The sequence below is a fragment of the Clupea harengus genome, chromosome 9, assembly GCF_900700415.2.
Source record: "Clupea harengus chromosome 9, Ch_v2.0.2, whole genome shotgun sequence".
NCBI lineage: Eukaryota > Metazoa > Chordata > Actinopteri > Clupeiformes > Clupeidae > Clupea > Clupea harengus.
In genome coordinates this window covers 24,853,016-24,867,239 of record NC_045160.1, presented here as the reverse complement: position 1 = coordinate 24,867,239, position 14,224 = coordinate 24,853,016, and the positions used below count along the sequence as shown (strand labels likewise).

General features: G+C 41.6%; 4 non-coding genes across 4 annotated transcripts; 1 reads left to right on the top strand and 3 right to left on the bottom strand.

Moving 5' to 3' along the window:
- Positions 1-695: 695 nt before the first annotated feature.
- trnac-gca lies at positions 696-767 on the bottom strand. Its single transcript has one exon. It is a non-coding gene; the product is annotated as a tRNA-Cys (tRNA).
- Positions 768-1,967: 1,200 nt separating this feature from the next.
- On the bottom strand, positions 1,968-2,039 carry trnac-gca. Its single transcript has one exon. It is a non-coding gene; the product is annotated as a tRNA-Cys (tRNA).
- Positions 2,040-3,258: 1,219 nt separating this feature from the next.
- trnan-guu lies at positions 3,259-3,332 on the bottom strand. The gene has a single exon. It is a non-coding gene; the product is annotated as a tRNA-Asn (tRNA).
- A 9,811-nt stretch (positions 3,333-13,143) lies between these two features.
- On the top strand, positions 13,144-13,215 carry trnac-gca. The gene has a single exon. It is a non-coding gene; the product is annotated as a tRNA-Cys (tRNA).
- The last annotated feature ends 1,009 nt before the right edge of the window (positions 13,216-14,224 follow it).

Below are 14,224 nucleotides of genomic sequence, written 5' to 3'. Positions count from 1 at the left end.
CAGGGGGCCACGGAACCTCGGTTGAAAACCCCTGCCATAGACCATGATAACATTAAGAGTCTGGGGAGGTGAGGGATATCTGCTGAGACTGTTGTCGGATGGATCCCATTCATCTCTGCTTAGACGTGCCTGTGTACCATTTCACCAACGCTCGTTCACTTGAACTTCAGAGGCACACAATGGCACTTATTCAAATGTGTTTTTTCCTGAATTTGTTGCCTTTTTTTTTACTGAAACTAAAATGGCAGTTTGAAATCAGTCCTCTACTGTGCACAGACACCAAGACATACGCAAGCACAGATAGAGAGGCCCATGAAGCTTGTAGAGGCTAGAAGTTGATACAGAACAGTCAAGATGGCCGCCTGTCGCTGCCCGATCCGTACCAGCTATAATAAGGTAAGAGCAGTCAGGCCACCTTTCTGTGCCTTCATGTTGGCCGATATCTACCACTCAGAAGCGATGTGAAACAACTTACAACTTGCAATGCGTGTGTCAAACACCACCACACAGTGAATCACATGCTGTGATTTCCAAGAGACATGCGGACACATGTGTAGAACGGATTGGGCATCGCCGCACACCTTTTTTCACTGTGGCCTGTTACTGACCCATCGCTGCTCCCCCTGCTGGTTGGGGCTGGTCAGTACAACCTCTACGTAAGTGACCTCATGCTCATTCTCATCAGTGAAAAGGTCAGGGGGCACCCGGATTTGAACCGGGGGCCTCTTGATCTGCAGTCAAATGCTCTACCACTGAGCTATACCCCCACATAGTACCACACCTTTTGTGAACACATGTGATCACTGTTAGGTCATTGTTTTGTTTGTTGTGGGGGAAGGGAGAGTGTGACACATGCACTGTTCACAACATTTACACCAGCGGCAGGACAGAATGTAAAGAGCAAGGAATAGAGAAAATGAAAGAGAGAGAGAGGGGGAGAGTGAAGAAAGGGAGAGAGAAAGAGAGATGGATTGAGAGAGAAAGATAAGAGAGGTGGAGAAGAAGAGAGTGGGAGAGAGACTGAGAGGGGGGTGAAAAGAGAAAGAAATTGAGGGAGAGAGAGACAGAGGGAGAAAGACAAAAGTATGATAAAGAGGAGGACCATGACCATAGACACAATTAAGAGTCTGGGGAGGTGAGGGATATCTGCTGAGACTGTTGTCGGATGTATCCCATTCATCTACATTTGTATTTAGTCATTTAGTAGACCGTTTTATCCAAAGCAACTTACAAGGATGTATACAGATTTTACATTTTCACTGATGGCACACTGCACATCAGGACCAATTAGGGGTTCAGTGTCTTGGTCAAGGATGCTTTGACAGGGAAGCGAACTAGAAACCTTCTAATTACCAAACGACTTCTCTACCTCCTGTACCACTGCGGCTCTCTGCTTAGACATGCCTGTGTACCTTTTCACCAACGCTCGTTCACTTGAACTTCAGAGGCACACATTGGCACTTCTTCAAATGTGTTTTTTCCTGAATTTGTTGCCTTTTTTTTAACTGAAACTAAAATGGCAGTTTGAAATCAGTCCTCTACTGTGCACAGACACCAAGACATACGCAAGCACAGATAGAGAGGCCCATGAAGCTTGTAGAGGCTAGAAGTTGATACAGAACAGTCAACATGGCCGCCTGTCGCTGCCCGATCCGTACCAGCTATAATAAGGTAAGAGCAGTCAGGTCCACCTTTCTGTGCCTTGATGTTGGCCGATATCTACCACTCAGAACCGATGTGAAACAACTAACAACTTGCAATGCGTGTGTCAAACACCACCACACATCACATGCTGTGATTCCGAGAGACCTGGGACACATGTGTAGAACGGATTGGGCATCGACGACTAACACCTTTTTTCACTGTGGCCTGTTACTGACCCATCGCTGCTCCCCCTGCTGGTTGGGGTTTGTCAGTACAACCTCTACGTAAGTGACTTCATGCTCATTCTCATCAGTGAAAAGGTCAGGGGGCACCCGGATTTGAACCGGGGGCCTCTTGATCTGCAGTCAAATGCTCTACCACTGAGCTATACCCCCGCATAGTACCACAACTTTTGTTAACAGATATGACCACTGCTAGGTCATTGTTTTGTTTGTTGTGGGGGAAGGGAGAGTGTGACACATGCACTGTTCACAACATTTACACCAGCGGCAGGACAGAATGTAAAGAGCAAGGGATAGAGAAAATGAAAGAGAGAGAGAGAGGGAGAGTGAAGAGAGGGAGATAGAGAGAAAGAGAGAGAAAGATAAGAGAGGTGGAGAGGAAGAGAGTGGGAGAGAAAGAGTGAGAGGGGGGTGAAAAGAGAAAGAAATTAAGGGAGAGAGAGAGAGGGAGAAAGACAAAAGTATGATAAAGAGGAGGACCATGACCATACCCCAGGGGTTTTCAACTGGTTTTGTCCCAGGGACCACCATTCTGACAAGAAAGTAATCCGCGGCCCACTGATGTGCCAGTGATTCCCAAAATATTTTACAGTCCCATACCCTTATTTTTCATGTTTGTAAGCACCGCCACGCCCCCTCCCCCGCACACATATTCTGCCTATAACGCTCATATGATAACATATGTCAAATGATCAGGGTACGTCACTAACCACCGCTGCCACGCCCCCTCCCCCCGCGCGCATATTCTGCCTATAGCACTTGTCAGTGTAATTTCGTCGCTGAATATGGGTCTGCATCAGTATTGTGGGCAATGCGACTTGGCTATTCAGAATATTTGGATTGACATAAATATGTCTACCGGCCAAGGTATTTGTATACGAATAAAAAAGGTCAATGGTGAACTGATCAACATAGGCTCATGTCGCGGACCCCCTGCAATGCCGTCGTGGAAGCTTTTGATTCTAACCCTAACCCTAACCCTTACACACATGCGGGACACATAGAACATGCAGCAAGCAAATTTGCCTTCAAGCACTCCAGACTGCCTTTTAAGATCATAGTTTCAGACTTTCCTGTGGGAAACTCTGTTGATGCATCTGAAGGCAATGATATTAAAATAATTTGAAATGATCATAACCATCTAACATTGCATATGCTTCTAAAATATGTACAACTTCACATCACGAATGTGTATGTTGAATACATAACACATTGATTAGGAATGGAAACCTAACAAATTATTAATATCAAATGATATAGTTTGATGGGCCTATAATCTACAGTCGTACAGGTAATCATTTTTCATTGTACTGAGCAGAAAGCATTGCCGTTTTAGAAAGGAACTCTCCCATCATTGAAGGAAAAGCCATCCCGTCCCTGGGTGGGCTTGAACCACCAACCTTTCGGTTAACAGCCGAACGCGCTAACCAATTGCGCCACAGAGACAGATGCCACCAGTTGAAGACTGTGTTTTACTGAACCTCAAGGCGATGCGAGACCCAACACTGTTTGTCGTTTGGAGTATGACATGCTGTTGCGAAAATGTTTTCCAGTTGGGTGTGTTCATGACGCAGACGTTTCTAGAACGATTGACCGGTCATCAACCAATCACACTGCTATGAATTGTTAACTGCTGTGTAACTTTGTTAGTGAGCTGTCTACCTTGTGGGTATTTTCATCGCTTACATATGAAGTGCAAACTTATTTTTCAGTTAAAATATATATATATTACTATACTATATTATTATATATACTTATTTTTCAGTTATATATATATATATATATATATTTTTTTTTTACATTGTACAGTGTCATTTTCTCAGTAACTTAAAAAAAAATCCAAGCAACAAAAAAAGCCAAACTTACTTTTATGTAGAAATAGAACCATGTATAGAGTTTTTTTCAATCTGGCTCTCATTAAATATTAGCTAGCTAATTATTTGATTGGCTAGTGCAGGGGTTTTCAACTGGTTTTGTCCCAGGCAATGCGACTTGGCTATTCAAAGTATTTAGATTGACATAAATATGTCTACGGGCCAAGGTATATGTATAAAAATAAAAAATGTCAATGGTGAACTGATCAACATAGGCTCATGTCGCGGACCCCCTGCAATGCCGTCGTGGACCACCAGGGGGCCACGGAACCTCGGTTGAAAACCCCTGCCATAGACCATGATAACATTAAGAGTCTGGGGAGGTGAGGGATATCTGCTGAGACTGTTGTCGGATGGATCCCATTCATCTCTGCTTAGACGTGCCTATGTACCATTTCACCAACGCTCGTTCGCTTGAACTTCAGAGGCACACAATGGCACTTCTTCAAATCAGTGTTAATTTTGGCAGCTATTTTAGATTTAGTCTTAGTCTTTAGACGAAAATGCATATTAGTTTTAGTCACTTTTAGTCATTTTTATCCTGCTTAGTTTTAGTCTAGTTTTCGTCGACGAAAACTCAGAACATTTTAGTCTAGTTTTAGTCGACGAAGTCTCATTACATTTTAGTCTAGTTTTAGTCACATTAAACTAAAAATTAAGTCCATCTCATAGTCACATTAAACTCCTTTCCATCCCTTCTCAGGCCCGGGGACCCCTTGTGTTGTGTCTACAACTGCATAATAGTCAAGCTTGCAGTACATAAACTGTGGATGCAATTAGTCTCTACACTGAAAAAAAGGGAGAAGAGGGGTTGTTGATTTTTTATGTTTCTATTTAGTATATAAAACATAACATATTTATGTTCCGTCTCTAAACATGTATAAATCATGTAGAACTATTCTACTCTTGGGGGATGTACAGTCTTTGAGATTAAGTCATGTTTAGAATATATAAAATAGTTATGTTTGGTTTGAATCTCCGATTCTCCGCCCATTTTTAAGCTTCAAACTGCCATCTTTCCTTTTACCTGGTGGTGCTGGACTGAAGAGCTGATGCGCTCAAGGTGAATATTTGAAGACTTGTATGAAAGGTAGATAAAATGGTTAAATTTTCCTGAAATTGCACAGAGTTAGGGGGAATCAATTTAGATTAATTGCTTCAGTAGCTAATATCGAATAATAGGCTAAGCTCGTGGAAATAGGCAGGCCAGCTAAAGTTCACCAATGTTAGCTTTGCTAACTAATGATAACGTTGGCATCATTGCCAAAGAGCATATCATGTTATGTGTCTTATGAAATAAATGCACTTCACTTCATTTGTCTAAATTATATGTGCTTGTATTTATCGTGTCAATTTACCGAAAACACGCCTAGAGAGTTGAACTCTGAAGTTAGCTAATGTTAATTAGCCTTTTTGCAAGAAGGTAGTGCTGGCTTGTTTTATGCTAAGTCGAGTTCGTTGACGTTATTCACTGTCGCTAGCTCAGCTAGCTTAATGCAGGTGAATTGCCAGTTAACTTCATGTCGGGCAGGTAGGTAAACAAGTATTGGGATGTGTGCATTCAACATGTGTTTTACACCATGAAAATCTAGCGGGCATTTAGGCTGTTTAAAGTTTAAGTCCAGCGAAAATTGAACCCAGGGTCTTTTTCATGTCGGCGATCCTAAGGCAGCCATTCTAGGGTGGGGTAAAGTTGGTTTCTTAGGATCAGATATTCAATTTAACCATTGATTTTTTTTTCAGCATTTTGTTTTGAGGTGACCCAATCTGATTTGCTCTGCACTTGTCCCAAAGGCTCTGTATTAAGTATCCTTTTTTGGGTTTCATTTCACTGACTCAAATTGCACTTTAAAAAAAGTTCAAAATGAATATAGTAGTAGCTGCGTCAGTTATAGGACAGTTTGTTAAAACATCGATATGCTAAGTCTATTTATAGATGTGTATATTACGTTTATTATAACGGTATTGTAATTGTACTATCCTTCGTGGAAATACACCATTTGTATCTAATTCAACTTTGTTTTAGTTAAACTGTAAACGCAACTATGGAACGCGACCTTCCTAGTCAAAATCGCGTTGTTCTCCCGCCCAATTTCTCAACGAGTGCCTTTCATATTGACATAGGTCTAAACGACCAGATTCATCGGATTTGGTCTCTGTGAGCATCCGTACTTACATTACATCATGCTAGCTGTGTTAGCATTTGAAATGACAGTTTGAAATTACAGTTAAACTTCAGACAGCTTTTTCAGGAGGGTGACATTTCCACTAGTTACTGCATTTTTTTTATTATTATTTTTTTTAATTATGTTTGGTTTATATATTACAGTAACTGTAAATCTAAACATGTTTGAATGCGTTCTCTTTTCAACATTCTGTAATGTGCAGCTGTTTTTAGGTGCAAGTTCTTATGTAGATTATCATAAGGGCATTACAAAACCCACCACGGAAGAAGAAAGCATAAAAGTTCAAGGGAAATGGCTGCTCTGTTCAGAGCAAAAAAAACAAAAACTTCTGAGATATTAGTTTTTGACGAAAACAATCTGTGTGTGTGTGTGTGTAAAACCTCTGCAATAGTAGGTCAATCCTTTGTTTGTGTGCAAGTGAGTGTGATTGTGTATGTCTGTGAGCAAATTAAAGTGTGTTTCAAAGTGTGTGGGAGTGTATGAGTGGGTGTGCGGGTGCATTAGTATTGTGTGTGTGTGTGTGTGTGTATGTCTCAGTCTGTGTGTGAGTAGTTTTGAACATGACTTCGTTTGCAAATGTTTGCATTTTGAGAGATAATAAAAAAACATTATTGAACTCTGACACCCTTGCATTCTCTCTAAAAATGTCAATTTAGTTGATGCCTTGGTAAGTATTAATTGGAAATGCCTACTCACATAAAAATATAATAATAAGTAAATAAATAAATAATGTTTACCATGAAGTAATTATATATACTAAACATAAAATAAATACGGTAGATTAACATGAAAGAATCATGTTTGTTTTGGGGAGCAGAATTATGTTTATCTGACATGAATAAATACTTTTTAGGAAACATGATATTAACATGTGCAACCGATGTACAAGTTTTTTTCATGTAAATCTGAAAGAGTTTTTTTTTCAGTGTAAGATACAGATCTCCTATGCCTACAGCTGAATTCCAATGAATTCAATGTAAATAATAATTTTAAGGCAATACTTAATTAACAGTATTATCATTAAAATATGAGAGAATATCAAGTCTAGATTTTGAAGATTCAAATGATCTGATAACACAATACAACTACTATGCCTACATGGCCTTAGTTAAATCAACCACATATCCTCCATATGAATTGCTGTGCAATCTGATAACCAACATACAGTATTTAGCTAGACGGATAGTTTGAGAGTTGAAAGTAGTGCTAATAACAATTGCATACATAGACAAGGATATGTAAACCAATCACATATTCATTTATTTTTTCTTGATTAATGTCATGCGTGGCCTGTCCTATAGTCCATTCTGCAATGTGTTTACTAGCTAGTTATCGATAGCTAGTATAACTTAGCTATGCTACCTCATAGTTAGCCAACGTTAGCTAGCTAAAAGTTTTGGAACTCATTTGCCAAGCCAAACGGGAGGTTTTAATCGAAAATGACTAGCTAGTTATCCAAGCTGACACAACCTATACACTCGACTGCCCCTTTGAAGTTAACTTAACGTTGGCTAATATATTCGAATAACTAGTTAACATTAGCTAATTATCATTGACAGTTACTAGCTAATTTACCTTGGCATAAATGGCAGGGTTGTCTTGTGCGCTTTCAGGTGCCTCTTGTTGTGTTCTTCCCATCTATTTTGAAGCCACACGGTTTCTCTCCGGTTATTGCGGTGCATTGTGTTTTATTTTCTGTCAAGTTATAATTTAAGACTGTCCGGATATCTATTCTTATTTGTCTTCCAGTACCTAGTGCTTGAACTTCAGCCATCATAACGTTAAGCCATAGGGCGTCACTTGCATGTCTGGCCATCTCAGGGAGTGGAGGAGGGATAGATACAGGACCGGGCAACATTCAACCAATGATGTGCATACAAGTTTAGAAAAAAAAAAAAATTGTGACTTAGTCAACCACCAACATTTTCGTCTCGTCTCGTCAACGAAAGTTAAAATAGATTTAGTCATAGTTTTTATTTATAAAGATCCGTTTTCGTCAGTCTCGTCTTAGTCACGGAAAAAGGTCGTTAACGAATATTTTTCGTCATAGTTTTCGTCAACGAAATTAACACTGCTTCAAATGTGTTTTTTTCCTGAATTTGTTGCCTTTTTTTTTCACTGAAGCTAAAATAGCAGTTTGAAATCAGTCCTCTCCTGTGCACAGACACCAAGACATACACAAGCACAGATAGAGAGGCCCATGAAGCTTGTAGAGGCTAGAAGTTGATACAGAACAGTCAAGATGGCCGCCTGTCGCTGCCCGATCCGTACCAGCTATAATAGGGTAAGAGCAGTCATGCCCAGCTTTCTGTGCCTTGATGTTGGCCGATATCTACCACTCAGAACCGATATCAAACAACTTACAGCTTGCAATGCGTGTGTCAAACACCACCACACATCACATGCTGTGATTCCGAGAGACATGCGTAGAACAGATTGGGCATCGACGCACACCTTTTTTCACTGTGGCCTGTTACTGACCCATCGCTGCTCCCCCTGCTGGTTGGGGTTTGTCAGTACAACCTCTACGTAAGTGACTTCATGCTCATTCTCATCAGTGAAAAGGTCAGGGGGCACCCGGATTTGAACTTGATCTGCAGTCAAATGCTCTACCACTGAGCTATACCCCCGCATAGTACCACACCTTTTGTTAACACATCTGACCACTGTTAGGTCATTGTTTTGTTTGTTGTGGGGGAAGGGAGAGTGTGACACATGCACTGTTCACAACATTTACACCAGCGGCAGGACAGAATGTAAAGAGCAAGGGATAGAGAAAATGAAAGAGAGAGAGAGAGAGAGGTAGAGTGAAGAGAGGGAGATAGAGAGAAAGAGAGAGAGAAAGAGAGAGAAAGATAAGAGAGGTGGAGAGGAAGAGAGTGGGAGAGAAAGAGTGAGGGGGGGTGAAAAAAGAAAGAAATTGAGGGAGAGAGAGAGACAGAGGGAGAAAGACAAAAGTATGATAAAGAGGAGGACCATGACCATAGACACAATTAAGAGTCTGGGGAGGTGAGGGATATCTGCTGAGACTGTTGTCGGATGTATCCCATTCATTTACATTTGTATTTAGTGGACGCTTTCATCCAAAGCAACTTACAAGGATGTATACACATTTTACATTTACACTGATGGCACACTGCACATCAGGACCAATTAGGGGTTCAGTGTCTTGCTCAAGGATGCTTTGACAGGGAATCGAACTAGCAACCTTCAGATTACCAAACGACTTCTTTACCGCCTGTACCACTGCGGCTCTCTGCTTAGACATGCCTGTGTACCTTTTCACCAACGCTCGTTCACTTGAACTTCAGAGGCACACAATGGCACTTCTTCAAATGTGTTTTTTTCCTGAATTTGTTGCCTTTTTTTTAACTGAAACTAAAATGGCAGTTTGAAATCAGTCCTCTACTGTGCACAGACACCAAGACATACGCAAGCACAGATAGAGAGGCCCATGAAGCTTGTAGAGGCTAGAAGTTGATACAGAACAGTCAAGATGGCCGCCTGTCGCTGCCCGATCCGTACCAGCTATAATACAGTAAGAGCAGTCAGGCCACCTTTCTGTGCCTTGATGTTGGCCGATATCTACCACTCAGAACCGATGTCAAACAACTTACAACTTGCAATGCGTGTCTCAAACACCACCACACAGTGCAAATGCTGTGATTCCGAGAGTGAAGAGAGGGAGATAGAGAGAAAGAGAGAGAAATATAAGAGAGTTGGAGAGGAAGAGAGAGGGAGAGAAAGAGTGAGAGGGGGGTGAAGGACCATGATAAAGACCATGATAAAATTAAGACCATGATAAAATTAATATAGTTCCAAATCTCACCAACCAAAAGCTAAACAAGTTGCTACATTAAATCAGAAAAAGGCACCTCATGCCCTTGATTCTGCTTGAGTTTACATGTGTGACATGTGAACACACTTTGGTCGAATTGGCTCTGGCATTGCTTTACAGTCTAGTCCTGCTCACAGTCCCTGTGCCCACCAGAGAGAAGGACATGAACCTCCTATCTGTGGCTCCTCCTATCATTGTGAAGCAGAATTGAACCAAGTGTTGGATTGTTCACCCAATCATAGGGAACGTGAGCTGGGATTATTAGACGGTCATGAGACAGGTTCGTTTCACCTTACCGATGATGTGTTGTCGTGGCAATGGTAATCCTGCTCAGTACGAGAGGAACTGCAGGTTCAGACAGAGTTCAGAGGTCAGAGTTCAGAGTCAACACTACTGGACCACATCTTCTAAAAACAAACTCCAATGGAGCAGTTCTTCACTATGACCTGGCTGTCTGGCCTGAAGCCATAGTCTTCTTAATCAGATTGATTAACGAACAACGAACAAGATCACACTAATGGCCAGATCAATTCAAACCTCTACAATGTCTCCTTAATTAAAACTCACCCACTTGGTGAAACATGACCTAGCCATAGCATTAACTCTAGTTCCAAGTTCTGACTCAGTTCCAGATTTTAAGGCACGGCTGTGACTCTTTTTACTTCCTTTCCCTTGCTTTTTTTTTTTCGCCAGCAGTCCGTCCGTTTCTTCACAATGAATGAGATGTGTTTTAATATTTAACAAGATGGCGCTTCGCTGCGCATCCATGTATTCCATCCATGCTTATTCTCTTTGTTGTTGGTGATCCAGTTTGGAGTCGCTCTCTTGAGGCGTCTCCAGGCCTCATTATGGGGTATGAAGTCCAAAATGGAACCGCCTCTCCAACTCTCTCAACAACAGACTGCCAAATGGGTTTTTGGGGGATACATGCATTACACATTCAAGTCTAGAGAACTGCCGACTGCACTTCCACTTAATGATCTCTTTCCCCCATGATGTTGTCCATCCTCAGGTGGCCTACCGTTATTACGCCATAAAACCTTAAAAATCTGTGCCTGCTGAGTTAAGGAGGGGGTCCGAGATGATGGAGATCCTTTTGAAATGATAACACCGCTATGAAACAGAAGCCATCAGGATATTTTAGAGAATTTAAGGGGACTGTTAAATAGACTTGACAAAGAGTTTGGTGCCTGCATACCAACAGATTCAGATATTGGGGAAATGAACAGAGTGTCTTATCAAATCAAGAGCCCCCATACTACACTGAACAATAGTTTGAGGGAACATCAAGGTGAATATACCCACCATTTAATGAATAATAACATATGTAAAGAAAGAAAACGTTTCTCCAGGCTCTGGGCTCTGTAAAGCGCCTTGAGACAATTTTATTGTTCTGGCGCTATATAAATAAAATTGAATTGAATTTAAGTGAATTTTCTGGACACTATACATTCTTGAAAAGAAACAGGGAAGGTGCTGGTTGTTTCTCACTCAGTGAGGTGAATGGAATAGACTGGATTGGATTCCGCTGGTGCTTGAGCTGGATGTTCTTAAGATCACCGGAGGACCATCACTGCCATCTCCTGGCAAATTCAACAACATGCCTCCACCCCACCAGCTCAGCTCACACTATAGAGCTGTGTACCTCCGTGGGGGGCATCATGCCATCTGAAATGGGCGATGTACCTCTGTGGGGAAAAGGGAATGGGAAGGTAATCAGCAGACCATGCTGACCAGTTGGAGTATTCGTTTCGGTTTACTGTCTATTCCTGAATAGCTTACATCATCAGTCGACCATTAACAGATCCAAAATACTCGAAAAGCTAATGGTTGGAATGAGGCAATAATCAGCAGATCTCTCCAATTCACAACCAGGTTGAAGATGAGTTCAGAGGTCACTCTGGTTCAGCTCGAGCCCTCAGGCACACTCAGCGATCTGTGGGTGACGTGTTTAGAACAAGGAAGTCACTGGGGGGGTCAGGGTTGGGTCACGGTACGGCTTAGTTCACGTGAAGGTTAACCCTTAAGTGACCTGGACGTGCGATGATTAAATCTAAGAAAGTGAAATAGGGTGTAACTCAGTGAGAGGATGATCGTCACTTCAGGGAGCAGGAAGTGGGTGATTCTGAGGTGCTTACATCACAGGGCCTGTGTGATTGGTGAGGGGGCTTCGCAGCAGGAACTGTGTTGCAAAGTCTGGGCAACTGCGTGCTGCAATGGCGTGCACTACTTATCTAGAGGGGAAGTCAGAAGCCGTCTAAAACCCACAGTTACGGTTCCTCTCTGCCGTCTCTGAACGCGGTTACTGTCATATCTTTCACACCTTTCCCCTCATCTTCCTCCCCTCAGACTCATTTTCAGGCTTTTTAGTTTGGGTTTTTTCTCACTCGCTTTCTTTCATCTTGTGTGTGAAATGATGTTTATGATAACTTGCACTGTTCGGTGATTCAGTCCGTCCGTGATTAATCCAAAAATTGGATTGGATTTCTCCCGTGTTCCCCCACTCCTCCCTATGACCCAGCAGGCTGGAGATGACCAGAGAGAACCACGAGGACAGGGTGGAGATGACCAGAGAGAACCAAAGCAGGCTGCAGATGACCAGAGAGAACCCGAGGACAGGCTGCAGATGACCAGAGAGGCCCAGAGCAGGCTGCTCTTTTTTGGAGACATTTTTTTGATACCATGTCTTGGTGTGGGATATTATACTGTTAGACTGGATAGATTTGCGAGGCCCATTAAGGCTCAATGAGCTCTACAAGCTTTATTGGCAAATGAAATGAATATTGTAATAAAGTCATCCATTACAGGAAGTAAGAGGGAATACAAGCTACTATTACTGTGGGGTGGAGCAGGGCCTCCCACAGACATAGCAGGCTGATGGAGTATTGAAACTCTTTCAGTGTAGTCAGTGCATGGACAATCAGTAGAAACAAAAGGCTTTACATCCACAGTTTAACATTTCTAAATATATAAATCCTCTCCTCTGCCTTGCTCTTGTTCTCTCATTCTCTTTGTCTCTCTCTCTTATTCTTTTTGTCTCTCTCTCGCTCTCTCCCTCTCTCTTTCTGTCATTCTCTCTCTCCCTCTCTCTCATTCTTTATTTCTCTCTCTCTTACTCTTTCTCTCATTCTTTTTGTCTCTCTCTCTTTATTTCTCTCTACCTCTCTCTCTTCCGTTCTCTCTCTCCCTCTCTCTCATTCTCTCTGTTTCTCCCTCTCTCACTCTCTCTCTCTCTCTCTCTCCCTCTCTGGTGTAAAAACAGTGCATGTGTCACACTCTCTTATCTCCGATTTTCTAAAACAAATAAAACAATGACCTAACAGTGCTCAGATCTGTTAACAAAAGGTGTGATAGTATGAGGGGGTATAGCTCAGTGGTAGAGCATTTGACTGCAGATCAAGAGGCCCCCGGTTCAAATCCGGGTGCCCCCTGACCTTTTCCAAGGAAGGCAGTACAGTATTTGGACACAACTGCGTAGCGTGTTGGTCTTGACGTTTATTCTCAACTAATATGCATAACAGCCTGTTGCCACTTTCAAAGTCTAGTTGAAAACCCACAGATTTCTCTATCTGAGTACATAATTCTGTATGTTCAGCTCTGCTATATCTTTGGCCTAATTACAGTTTTATTTAAATCAATTTCATACTCAATACCACGTCCAGTTTTTCAAAACTCTTCCCACAGTGGAAGAGTGACACACACCTCAGCACATCGGTTAACCTTTGGTGCAAAATGCACTACAACCACCAAAACACTTCATACTTCGCCCAAAAGTGACTCTAACTATGACACCGTAAGTAACCGTAACTATGACATATGTTCTTTCCCATTAAACTACTTTATCACTCAATGTACAATGAACTAAAAAACACAGACAACTTGAAGCATTGCAAAATGCATATATTATGTGTTGCTCAATCCTCTATTTTTGCACAGTTTAGTATTGCATTGCAAAACTAAAAAGTATGACACCTCTTACATATTGTTATACAATACAAATAGAGTAAATATGAAATTCAGCTATATGCCTAAAGACAGCTCTATGCTAACTTTTGTGTGGTATACTATACTACAAAGCCAGTGTGCAGACACTTTCCTTTCCCAGTACAGTAAGTGAAACAACAACACATGAGACTACAACTAGAAGTGTCCTGCAGCCTTAATGCTGATCCGTGGTGTCCTCTGAATTTAGCGTGAATTTTTATGAACTTCACATTTAAAAGTACAGCAACATTTTCCTTTGCCTTGAATTTTTAAAGAAAGTAAATCTTTAGCACATCTTGTCCTCCCCTAAAATCCCCCATATTCCGCAAATATTTCAAGACAAGCAGTTGTCATGACATCAAGAACAAACTTTTTTGACTCAGTTGGTTAGTCACAATGCCACTCTTGAGTGTGGGAAATGTACCATGTGTGAGAAATGATACAGTGGTTAGTGAT